This window comes from Procambarus clarkii, chromosome 94 (assembly GCF_040958095.1).
Source record: "Procambarus clarkii isolate CNS0578487 chromosome 94, FALCON_Pclarkii_2.0, whole genome shotgun sequence".
In the NCBI taxonomy this organism is placed as follows: Eukaryota; Metazoa; Arthropoda; class Malacostraca; order Decapoda; family Cambaridae; genus Procambarus; species Procambarus clarkii.
The window spans coordinates 3,220,213-3,231,841 of record NC_091243.1 but is presented as its reverse complement, the minus strand read 5'-3'; positions in this window follow the sequence as shown (position 1 = coordinate 3,231,841).

The window sequence follows — 11,629 nt, the reverse complement described above, 5'->3', positions numbered from 1 at the left end:
TGTGATCTGTATCTTCTGGCTAGTGTTGGTAAGTGGTCACGTCGCTCTCGATGATGTCACTAAGACTTTCTTGAGCCGTTAAAAAGAATTTCACGTCAATGAGTTCAATAAGTGCGACAGATTCAGTAGTCTTGGCTATTTCATCAGAGGTACCATTGCTTTTCATAATCCTTTTAATGACATCTTTGAGACATGAATTAGCGAGTCCATTATTGATAAGGACCTGCCTTACTCTGCTGAATTCCCAGTAACCCACATACAACTGAAGCTGCGTATGAGAGCACAGTCATGAACAACACTTTCCTTGTACCTGTCACAGCACTTACTACTAACTTTAAAGTATATCTTATGTTGGTTCCCTAAGTATAGACTGGCAGTGTGAAAACCCCCGTTCTCTCCAGAGACTTACTTCTTGAAAAGGCAATTTATCTTCTCTCTCCATCTCGTAAGTGAAACTAACACCGGAACTTCGCTCGAAGGATTTATTAAACTGTAGCAAGCATTCAGCGCAGGTACCTGCTTGGTTATGTCTTTAACACACCAACAGTAGACTTCAGGTTTTAGGTCCATGTGAATAGAGATCACATGGAGTGAATAGAATGAATAGAGTATTAGTGCGAATAGAATTCACACTAATAAAAAAGTAAAAATTTGCAAGCAGGACACCTAGAGGAGAACCCATAGTAACATCATCCACTTCATTGTAAAATACACCATGTGGGCGCAGGACTTTTACAGTATGAGATCTGAAAATTTGCTTAATTATGCATTCTGAGATATAAAAGGGAGTGCAGTTTGAATCTCGATCAGCATCTTTCCATCACCATTACAATTGCTTGATCCGCTAGCTCGTTGGTGACCAGCGACCGTTATTACCACACATAAACCAGTATGATCATACTGTGGTTGGTGTATGATGTGCTCAAACTTTATGGTGATATCTTGGCTAATTAGCCTAGTAACAAGAATATTAAATAATGTAGTTAATTTTTTACGACAACACACTAGTAATAAATGTGTATTGCCAATGTATTGCATATATAACTATGTATATTATATTTCTGTACCATAAGTCCTTGTCATGTATTTATGGATATATATTAGAAGTCTAGTGAATAGCAGTAGCCAAATGTCATGTAGCTTGAAAAACATCCTTATATGCTTATTGTATGTAATGCTACAAAATGCTGTATAGGAAATATTATGTGAACTATGGTGGAGAATGTATACATTTATTTCTCTGATGTATTACTATCATGTATACTGTGTAATATCCGTTTCACTATTGTTAATTGCAGTGACCTCTTGTCATGACATTAAATTAGATTCTGATTCTGTGAAATGTATACCACATAGACATGGTTTTGAAACACACGTTATATATATATATATATATATATATATATATATATATATATATATATATATATATATATATATATATATATATATATATATATATATATATATATATATATATATATATATATATATATAAGTTCAAATAAAGCAAATATATATGTGTACATACAAAAGAAGTGGGGTGGTAGGCGAAGATAATATTAGTGCTCAGTGAGAAACCACAAGGTCTCCTCTGAATACCTTTTATTTTCTTCTTTATTAAAGTAGATTCAATTTTGTTCCATTTAAAAAGGCTTTTACCATTCGTTATTGAAGAAACCATCTCCCAATTATTTTGTTGAGAACTTTCTGACAAATGAACAAACAAAGCATTAGAAAATTTGCCATGACTTACAGAGTATTTATGTTGCTATATTCTTCATTTAAAATCTTTAGATGTTTGCCCAACATAGAACCTATTACAGTCTTTACGAGGTATTTTATAAATGACACAATTATCACTACGAGGACTGTTTCTTACTAATAGTTTGCCAACAGTGTTTTCGAAATTAAGCAATACATGTATAACAAAAGGTTTCAAGACCTTGACAATATTTTTCAACCCAGAAAAATATGGTAAACATATTTTAAGATATTTTTGGCAGTCCAGGTGTCACGGACAATCCAAACACATTTTTGAGCGTTTTTTCTCCTGCATATATTACTATTATAATATGTACGACGTGCTTTGATACGGAAAATTCTACAAAAAGATTTAGAGGATAACAAAGTTTGATATCAATAGAATTATTATTCTTAAACTTTTATCTAAGAAGTCTGGACTAACAACCCCAACAGCGCTTAAGCTCATCTGTATATATGTATTCAGATACACTGAGGAAAAAAATTATTGTTTCACGTTGTATCTATGTCCTGAGAAATAATGAACATAAGGTGAATTATTCGTAGGTTTTCTGTAGTCACTAACCTTTAGTACAAAATCTTTCCTATGAAGAAGTATATCTAAGAATGACAAACATTTATAAATTTCTGTCTCATAAGTGAATTTTATAACGGTGATTTCAATATTAAGTTTAGCTAAAAATTCGTCTGAATTTACATTTGTAGGCCATATACACAAAATATCATCAAAGGGAGCCGGTAGGCCGAGGGGACAGCACGCTGGACTTGTGATCATGTGGTCCCGGGTTCGATCCCGGGCGCCGGCTAGAAACAATGGGCAGAGTTTCTTTCACCTTATGCCCCTGTTATCTAGCAGTAAAATAGGTACCTGGGTGTTAGTCAGCTGTCACGGGCTGCTGCCTGGGGGTGGTGGCCTGGTCGAGGACCGGGCCGCGGGGACACTAAAGCCCTGAAATCATCTCAAGATAACCTCAAGATAACCTAGAACATATCCAAATCGTAAAAGAATTCCGGAGGTAAATTATGAAACAAATTTCATTTGGAAGAATTCTATGTACAAGTTTGAAAGCAACGACAATAACGGATATATATATATATATATATATATATATATATATATATATATATATATATATATATATGTCGTACCTAGTAGCCAGAACTCACTTTTTGGCCTACTATGCAAGGTCCGATTTGCCTAATAAGCCAAGTTTTCCTGAATCAATATATTTTTTCAATTTTTTTTCTTATGAAATGATAAAGCTACCCATTTCATTATGTATGAGGTCAATTTTTTTTTATTTGAGTTAAAATTAACGTAGATATATGACCGAACCTAACCAACCCTACCTAACCAAACCTAACCTATCTTTATAGGTTAGGTTTGGTTAGGTAGCCGAAAAAGTTAGGTTAGGTTAGGTTAGGTAGGTTAGGTAGTCGAAAAACAATTAATTCATGAAAACTTGGCTTATTATGCAAATTGGGCCTTTCATAGTAGGCTGAAAAGTGCGTTCTGGCTACTAGGTACGACATATATATATATATATATATATATATATATATATATATATATATATATATATATATATATATATATATATATATATATATATATATATTTATATATATGTCGTACCTAGTAGCCAGAACGCACTTCTTGGCCTACTATGCAAGGCCCGATTTGCCTAATAGGCCGAGTGATTTTGTTTATATTCTATAAATTGTTTCCAATTAGCTGATTTTAATTATTATTATTATATTATATTAGGAACATAAATTATTGACGTAGTTGTGTTAGTTTAGGTTAGGTTTAGATAGGTTAAGTTAGGTTAGGAAGGGTTGGTTAGGTTTGGTCATATATCGACGTTAGTTTTAACTCAAATTTAAACCAATTATCTTATACATAATGAAATAGCCAGATTCATCATTTCATAAGAAAAAAAAAATGAAAAAATATATAAATTCAGGAAAACTTGGCTTATTAGGCAAATCGGCCCTTGTTTAGTAGGCCGAGTACGACGTTCGGGCTACTAGGTACGACATATATATATATATATATATATATATATATATATATATATATATATATATATATATATATATATATATATATATATATATATATATATATATATATACATATATACATATATATAAGGGCATATATATATATACATATATATATATGTCCTGGGGACCATTCAGGCTTGTTCGCACATATATATAGTATGTAAATGGTGGCTGATAGGAACGGCCACAATGACCTACTCTGCCAAAGCACAGGGGGATGGCACTCGAGGCAAATTGAAGTTAACGACATCATCATGAGGAGCCTCACCACAGCTGGATGCCCAGCTGAAAGAGAGCCCCGTTACCTAACGCCCCGTAACTCTGATGCTCTTATTGGTCGCCCAGATGGTATCACAGTGAACCCCAAAAAGAATGGCAAGCAGTTGGTATGGGACTACAAGTCCGTATCAACTGCGGCTAACACCTACATTGACTTCAGTGTTGCACAACCAGGTGGCACTGCCACCCACAGGGAATAAGCCAAATCTCGTAAGTACAGAGAACTGGATCGCCACTACAATTTTGTCCCCATTGCTTCTGAGACACTCGGCGCCTGGGGAACAAGTGCTTCCAATATTTTTATGGAATTGATTTCTAGGCTAATTGAAACAACAAGGGAATATAGAGCTGCCAGCTTCCTTTTCCAGCGCCTCAGCGTGGCGATTCAGAGGGGAAATGTACATTGCATTCAGGGTTCCTGCCCGCCATCTGAGGAGCTGGAGGAACTCGACAACTTCTGACAGTCGTCTCTGTACCCCATATGTAACTCATTTTTTGTAACAAAGTTTAAATAAAACAAATACATATGTGAATATACAAAAGAATAAGGGTGGTAGGTGGAGAAAATATTAGTGTTGAGTGAGAATTCAGAAGGTCTTCTCTGAATACTCCTTATTTTCCTCTACGAGGCTATGGGTCCCCACATATATATATATATATATATATATATATATATATATATATATATATATATATATATATATATATATATATATATATATATATATAAAAGTGAGGATATATATAAATATATATAAGTATAGAGAACAGTATCGTAAGTATAGAGAACTGGATCACCACTACAATTTTGTCCCCATTGCTTCTGAGACACTCGGCGCCTGGGGTAAAAGTGCTACCAGTTTTTTGAAGGAACTGGGTTCTAGGCTCATTGAAACAACAAGGGACCCGAGAGCTGCAAGCTTTCTTTTCCAGCGCCTCAGTGTGGCGATACAGAGGGGAAATGCGCACTGCATCCAGGGTTCCTGCCCGTCATCTGAGGAGCTGGAGGAACTCGACAACCTATGACAACCATCTTTGTAACCCATATGTAACTCCTTTTTTGTAACAAAGTTCAAATAAAATAAATATATATGTGTACATACAAAAGAATGGGGGTGGTAGGAGAGGATAATATTAGTGTTCAGTGAGAAAGCACAAGGTCTCCTCTGAATACTTTTTATTTTCTTCTCCGAGGCTATGGGTCCCCACATTGGCACCAGAGGTGGTACCCTCACAATCTTTATATATATATATATATATATATATATATATATATATATATATATATATATATATATATATATATATATATATATATATATATATATATATCCTCACTTTTTCTTCCTCTTTTTTCTGTTTATATCTTCAACTCTGTCCATCACACCTGCATTAAATTAATGGTATAAAAAACACAAACGCCTTATTCAGTATAATAAAAAAAATATAATTATTTATCTTAATAAATAATATGAAATAATAAATTGTAAAATGATAAATATTTCCAACAAAATGAATTTTACATTTTGACCCCATATTTTTATGGCATGAGAATTAAACGTGTATTTTTTGTTGCTGAATATTTCAACCACTGCCTCTACATTCCATAATAGCGATGCACTAGTCTGAAAACGTTTGTGAATGAGTTATTCTTGAAAATACGCACATACAGGAATAACCATTTGGCACAGTTTCAAAATTGTTACAAAATGATTTACAACGTACAGTTGCAGAGTTACAGCATGCAAAGTTGCAAATATTTTCAAGATAGCTCACTAACACTCATGTTCATAAGTACACGTAAGCCAAGGAATACCTAGTCACCACAAAAGGGAAAGAAATCATCAACAGCTTACGTTACAAAGCTGTACAATCATTCTATGCAACATCCCTCGCCTGATTTAATCATCCCATGACGAAATAATTATTAACATTCTTTCGGTATTGAAAATGTATTCATTATTATTTTCTTGACTAAAATGAATGGCTTCGGCGACTTTATCCTCGTGGTAAATGGCTGCAAACAGTCATATCCCGTGTAAGATGGCTTCTTCCAGCCTTATCCCATTGTAAATTGTTTTTTACAGCAATATTGCACGGTATATCGCTTCCTACAGATATATCTCATGGTAAATGTCCTTTTACAGCAGACAGCAGGGTGAGGCAGGCAGGGTGAGGAAGGCAGGGTGAGGAAGACAGGGTGAGGAAGGCTGGGTGAGGAAGGCTGGGTGAGGAAGGCTGGGTGAGGAAGGCAGAGTGAGGAAGGCAGGGTGAGGAAGGCAGGGTTGAGGGAGGAAGGGTGAGGAAGGCAGGGTGAGGTAGGCAGTGTGAGGAAGGCAGGGTGAGGAAGGCAGGGTGAGGTAGGCTGGGTGAGGAAGGCAGGGTGAGGAGAGCAGGGTGAGGAAGGCAGGGTGAGGAAGGAAGGGTGAGGTAGGCTGGGTGAGGAAGGCAGGGTGAGGAAGGCAGGGTGAGGTAGGCTGTGTGAGGAAGGCAGGGTGAGGAAAGCAGGGTGAGGAAGGCAGGGTGAGGAAGGCAGTGTGAGGAAGGCAGGGTGAGGAAGGCAGGGTGAGGTAGGCAGGTCTGCAATTGGGTCGGGTGTTTCAAGCAGTTCTCACTATTTGAGACACGTTAAATTGTGAAAGGGTTTGACAACCCAGAAACCTTTGAACCTGCCCACCCAACCTGACCTATCGAGGCCCTTGTTCATTAACCCAATTAAGCATCGATATTGCGGCGATTTTAAATTCACTGAAGCATTGGAATTTTAACGATAGGGTACCTGCATCAAAATTGCTATGCATGAAGTGGGAGGACAGGTTTCAAGGGCAGACTTGGTTATTCTGATGATTATATTTTTCTTGCCTATCAACTAAGTCTGTGGGGAGTGTTCAGCATATGATGAATTTTCTTTTTAATTATGAGTAGGATTTTATGTGAATATAATCGTAATTTGTCCTTTAACTCCTTCATGGTGGTAAAGCCATAACTGTACTTTGTTCTCATGTGATAATTACTTTTCCATCCTACCTTTTCCTCCAGCCACTCTCCCTCTCTCCCCTCCAACCACACTCCCTCTCTCCTTCCCTCCCTTCCTTTTCCTCCAGCCACCCCCCTCCCCCCCTCCCTCATAATAAAGTATGTAGGTGTATATCTAATCTTTTATCTTTTCAAAAGTATAACTTGCAGATATATTTTACTTAACCAGAAATTCAAATCCAAATTTCAACCATTGCTTCTATAAGGAGATGTACACTAAATCGAAAACAGGTAAAAAATATCACTAAATCATGGAACAACAAAAAATACATAAACAATTAGATACGTATATCATATAAGATATTTGAATGAAAGAGATAAAAAAAAAACTCTGAGAATTAGTACACATTAACAGTATAGCAGAGCAGCGACAAAGGGCCAGAGAGGAAGGCTATCCTCATAGTCACAACACCTCCCTCTCTCTATCCTCCCTCACGCCTCCCTCCTGGTAATGTGGCCGTAACAAAGCTTCCTTCATTGTTTCTCTCCGGCGCTAATCACGCCTCAGTGTACAAAAAATTAAAGCAAGGAGAAGCAGATTTCTCGAAAGGCAAGATAAACGCCTGAAACTTTTGCTGCAAAGAACTTTCCAAAGTTCATAAAGTTGCAGAGACCCAGAGGCACATAAACGGCCGTACGATGCGCGGTGAATATAATCACCTCATTAAGCACCACAACGGGAAAAGTATGTTGTAATTACGCTTAACTGTATACATTGTGTAAGGAGGGAGGGGAGGGATATCAGGCCCTGGGAGTGGCCGGATAGCTGGGCGTGGGAGAAATAGCAGGTCAGTTGCGTGGGAGAGCTGAACGGAGGCTGGATGTGGGATAGCTAGCTGGGCCAAGGCGAGGGAGGGCTACCAGTCCATTTGACGTTTATGCTGACGGTGGAGCGAGAGCAGTGTGTTGTATCAGTATATCCTGGTGTAAACAGGCACCGGTAATTGGTGGGTCGTTATCCGGTCAGATACTTCAATGCACCGATAGAAATGTCAGTCTGGAGTACTAGTAGAGTTTTTCAACCTTCAAATCCCCAGCTGGTTGTAAAATTGATCAAGCATAGATATGATCAATAAAATTGATAAAAAGTGAGGAAAGTTCAGTCCGGAACATTAGTAGGTCTGTCTGTAGAATTAGTAGGGCTTCTCACCCTTCAATACGTTTTCCCGTTCCATTGTTGTTTTTTTATTTTATTCCATTAGTCTTCAAGCCCGTCCTCAAACTAGGCTGTTTAAGGCAGCGGCCGTCCTCCTCAGTCAACCCGTCCTCACACTTGGCTGCTTGAAGCACCGGCTGTTCTCCCCAGATGCATTGATCATTTTAAAAATACTCTGTATTAAAAATAGTTTTTTTCTCATACATAAATTAACATTCGTATACATAAAAAAAATCTATATATAGTTAGGCGAAGGTTAGGTTAGGTTCAACCCGTCCTCGTCTCAAGTCCATTACATTCAGCGGTCGACCCCACAGACGCATTCATAAATTTTAGCATGCTGTTCATTCAAAACGGGACTTTTCTCAAGTATAAATTAATATTATATTATATTGGCATATTGTGTATATATAGGCATAGGATAGGTTAGGTTAGGTGTTTAGGTTCTGTTGGCGATTATTTGTATTTGTAGTACGTGGGTGAAGCATTTACAGCGTTGTGGTTAGAACAAAATTCGTCAGCGAAGCACTTGTTCCGGAAGTGTTCGAACGAAATCAGTTGTGAGTCGTGTGTAAACCGTTTTTCATTAATAAACAGGGGGTTTGGCGGGTGGATGGAATCACTTTTGGATCTTTGTTTGGAGGACGGGCTGTTATATTTGACGTACGAGGGTGAACCATTTATTGAATTGAGGTTCGAACAGAGAACGTGAGCGAAGTACTGTCCCCGAAATGTTCGGACGTCATCATTTTTGAGTTGTGTGTAAACCGTTTTATATTCATAAATGTGGGTTTCGGCAGCTGGATTAATGAGCTTGGATCTTAGTATGCGAGGACGGGATATAGTCTTATAACAATGTCTCGAACTTTTGTTTGAGATTTTAAGCATTTCTTTTCTGTGCCATATGTTATATTCCTTAATGTATTTAGAGTACTCGTATAATTACTCTTCAAAATTAAGGTTTCAAATCTATGAAACAGAGAAGTTACCACAGACTATTTGCACTGGTCTTATACTTTATATATCAAAATGTGTAATATTTTTCGGACATACGACTGATCTTCTTTATACACACAAAGCAAATTTGTCTTATGAATTAGCTGGCATTCTTCGTGTGACATTAACAGCCCTCTTTTTACATATTCCGCTTCCTAACCTGTAAATATTTATGTATTAGGAATGTTAAATTTTTCTTATCTAACTTTAATGTAACCTAATTTTTAGTAGCAGACTTTTGCTAGTGAGAATGATTAATTTCCTTGTATTAAAGTTCAATAGCACGAAAAGCTTGAGCGAATAATATGAAACGATTTATGCCATGGTGCTCAGTCCCTCTGAGTACTGTGCTTGCACCAGTACTTTTCTGCTCCTCATATCGGACATAGAGAAGGACACAATCTATAGTACTGTATCATCCTTTGCAGATGACACGAGGATTTTTTTAAAAGTAGACAACATGGAGGACACGGCAAATTTCAAAACAGATGTAAATCAGGTTTTTCTATGGGGTACAGAAAATAATATGGTGTTAAACGAGGATAAGTTCCAGTTCATGCGCTATGGAAAAAAGTAAAATATAAAAACGGAAACCGCTTGCAAAACTCAGTCAAATCATAACATTGAACGAAAAGGCAATGTAAAGGATTTGGGTGTACTCATGTGGGAAGACCTTACTTTTAAAGAACACAATAAAGTAACCGTCATAACTGCAAGAAAAATGACAGGTTGGATAACAAGAACCTTTCACACTTGAGTTGCTATACCGATGATGATACTTTTCAAGACGCTAGCGCTCTCCAGAGAGGAATTCTGTTGCACAATGACAGCCCCTTTCAAAGCTGTAGAAATTGCTGACCTGGAGAGCGTGCCGATCTTTTACAGCTAGAATCCACTCAGTAAAACTTCTAAACTACTGGGACCGACTAAAACCCCTAAATCTGTATTATCTTGAGTGCAGGCCGGAGTGATACATAATAATTTACACGTGAAAAGTAATAGATTGGCTGGTCCCAAACCTGCACACAGTAATAACATCACATGAGACCAGAAGGCATGGCAGGATGTGCAGAATACCCCCGTTGAAGACCAGAGGTGCAATAAGTACTCTGAGAGAGAACTCTATCAACATCAGAGGCCCGAGACTGTTCAACACGCTTCCACTACACATAAGGGATATAAGTGGCAGAACCCTCATAGTGTTCAAGGGAGAACTTGACAAACACCTCTAAAGGATACCTGATCAACAAGGCTGTGATTCATACGCCACGCAGCAAACAGCCACGTCCAACAGCCTGGTTGACCAGTCCAGCAACGAGGAGGCTTGGTCGAGGAACCAGGCCACAGGGACGCTAAGCCCCGAAACCACCTCAAGGTAAGGTAACCTCAAGCTTGGTCGAACAACCTGTCCTCTTAAAAAGAACGTCGCTTTTAGCCGTTTGCCCGTATGGCCGAATATGGACGTAATTTGAAAATAAAAAAAAATTGAAAATAAATTTGGGATTTTTTTTTTCAACAACAGTAAGTTAAGGGTCCTCTGATAGGTTAGGTGGGCAGGAAATTCTCATAAAGTTTCAAAACGGTATGAAAAACGTTAATGGAAAGAAACCTTTTCTAAGCTTCCCGAGTAAGCCGGACGACTCAAACAGAAAACGGAACAGTACGTCACTTTTTTGAGTGGATTTTATTTCAAATTACGTCCAAATTTGGCCATAGCGCGCATACGAGTGAAAAGTGACGTTATTTTTAAGAGGACGGGTTGCGCACGAAGCGTTGCCACCAAGGCACCTCTGACTACTGCTCCCTGTCCATGGGGGACAGAAGAAAATGTATATATGCTGGTTAGTATTGTAAATGTGTGGTCACCTCTGCGGTAGAAAATAATAATAATAATAATAATTTACCATGACAACAATGGTCAACACTGGGTAAGGCCAATCCCTCATAATTGTACCAGGAACGGTCAATACTTACTTAATGGTGCAATAAACTGTCCACGTCATTTTAATGACACCAATAAAGGTAATTTGTAAATGAGGTATGAAAGCTGATAAGCTCATTAGCTCTTTGTAAGTGGCATAAAGAACAGCCAATTACATTATTATCCTGTAGACGCGAATAGTTCATGTAATAATAATGTAATTTAGGATAAAAATTTATTTATTTATTTATCTTCTGTACCATGTTCGCAATGAATGTGATAGGATACTGTGATCGATTAGTTAGACCAGCGGTGGGGAACTAGCGTTCTTGTATGGCCCTTAGTGCCCCCCTTCGAATGTAATTAAAACAAATGAAACACTTGATCGATAAGCAGACGAAAAGTCA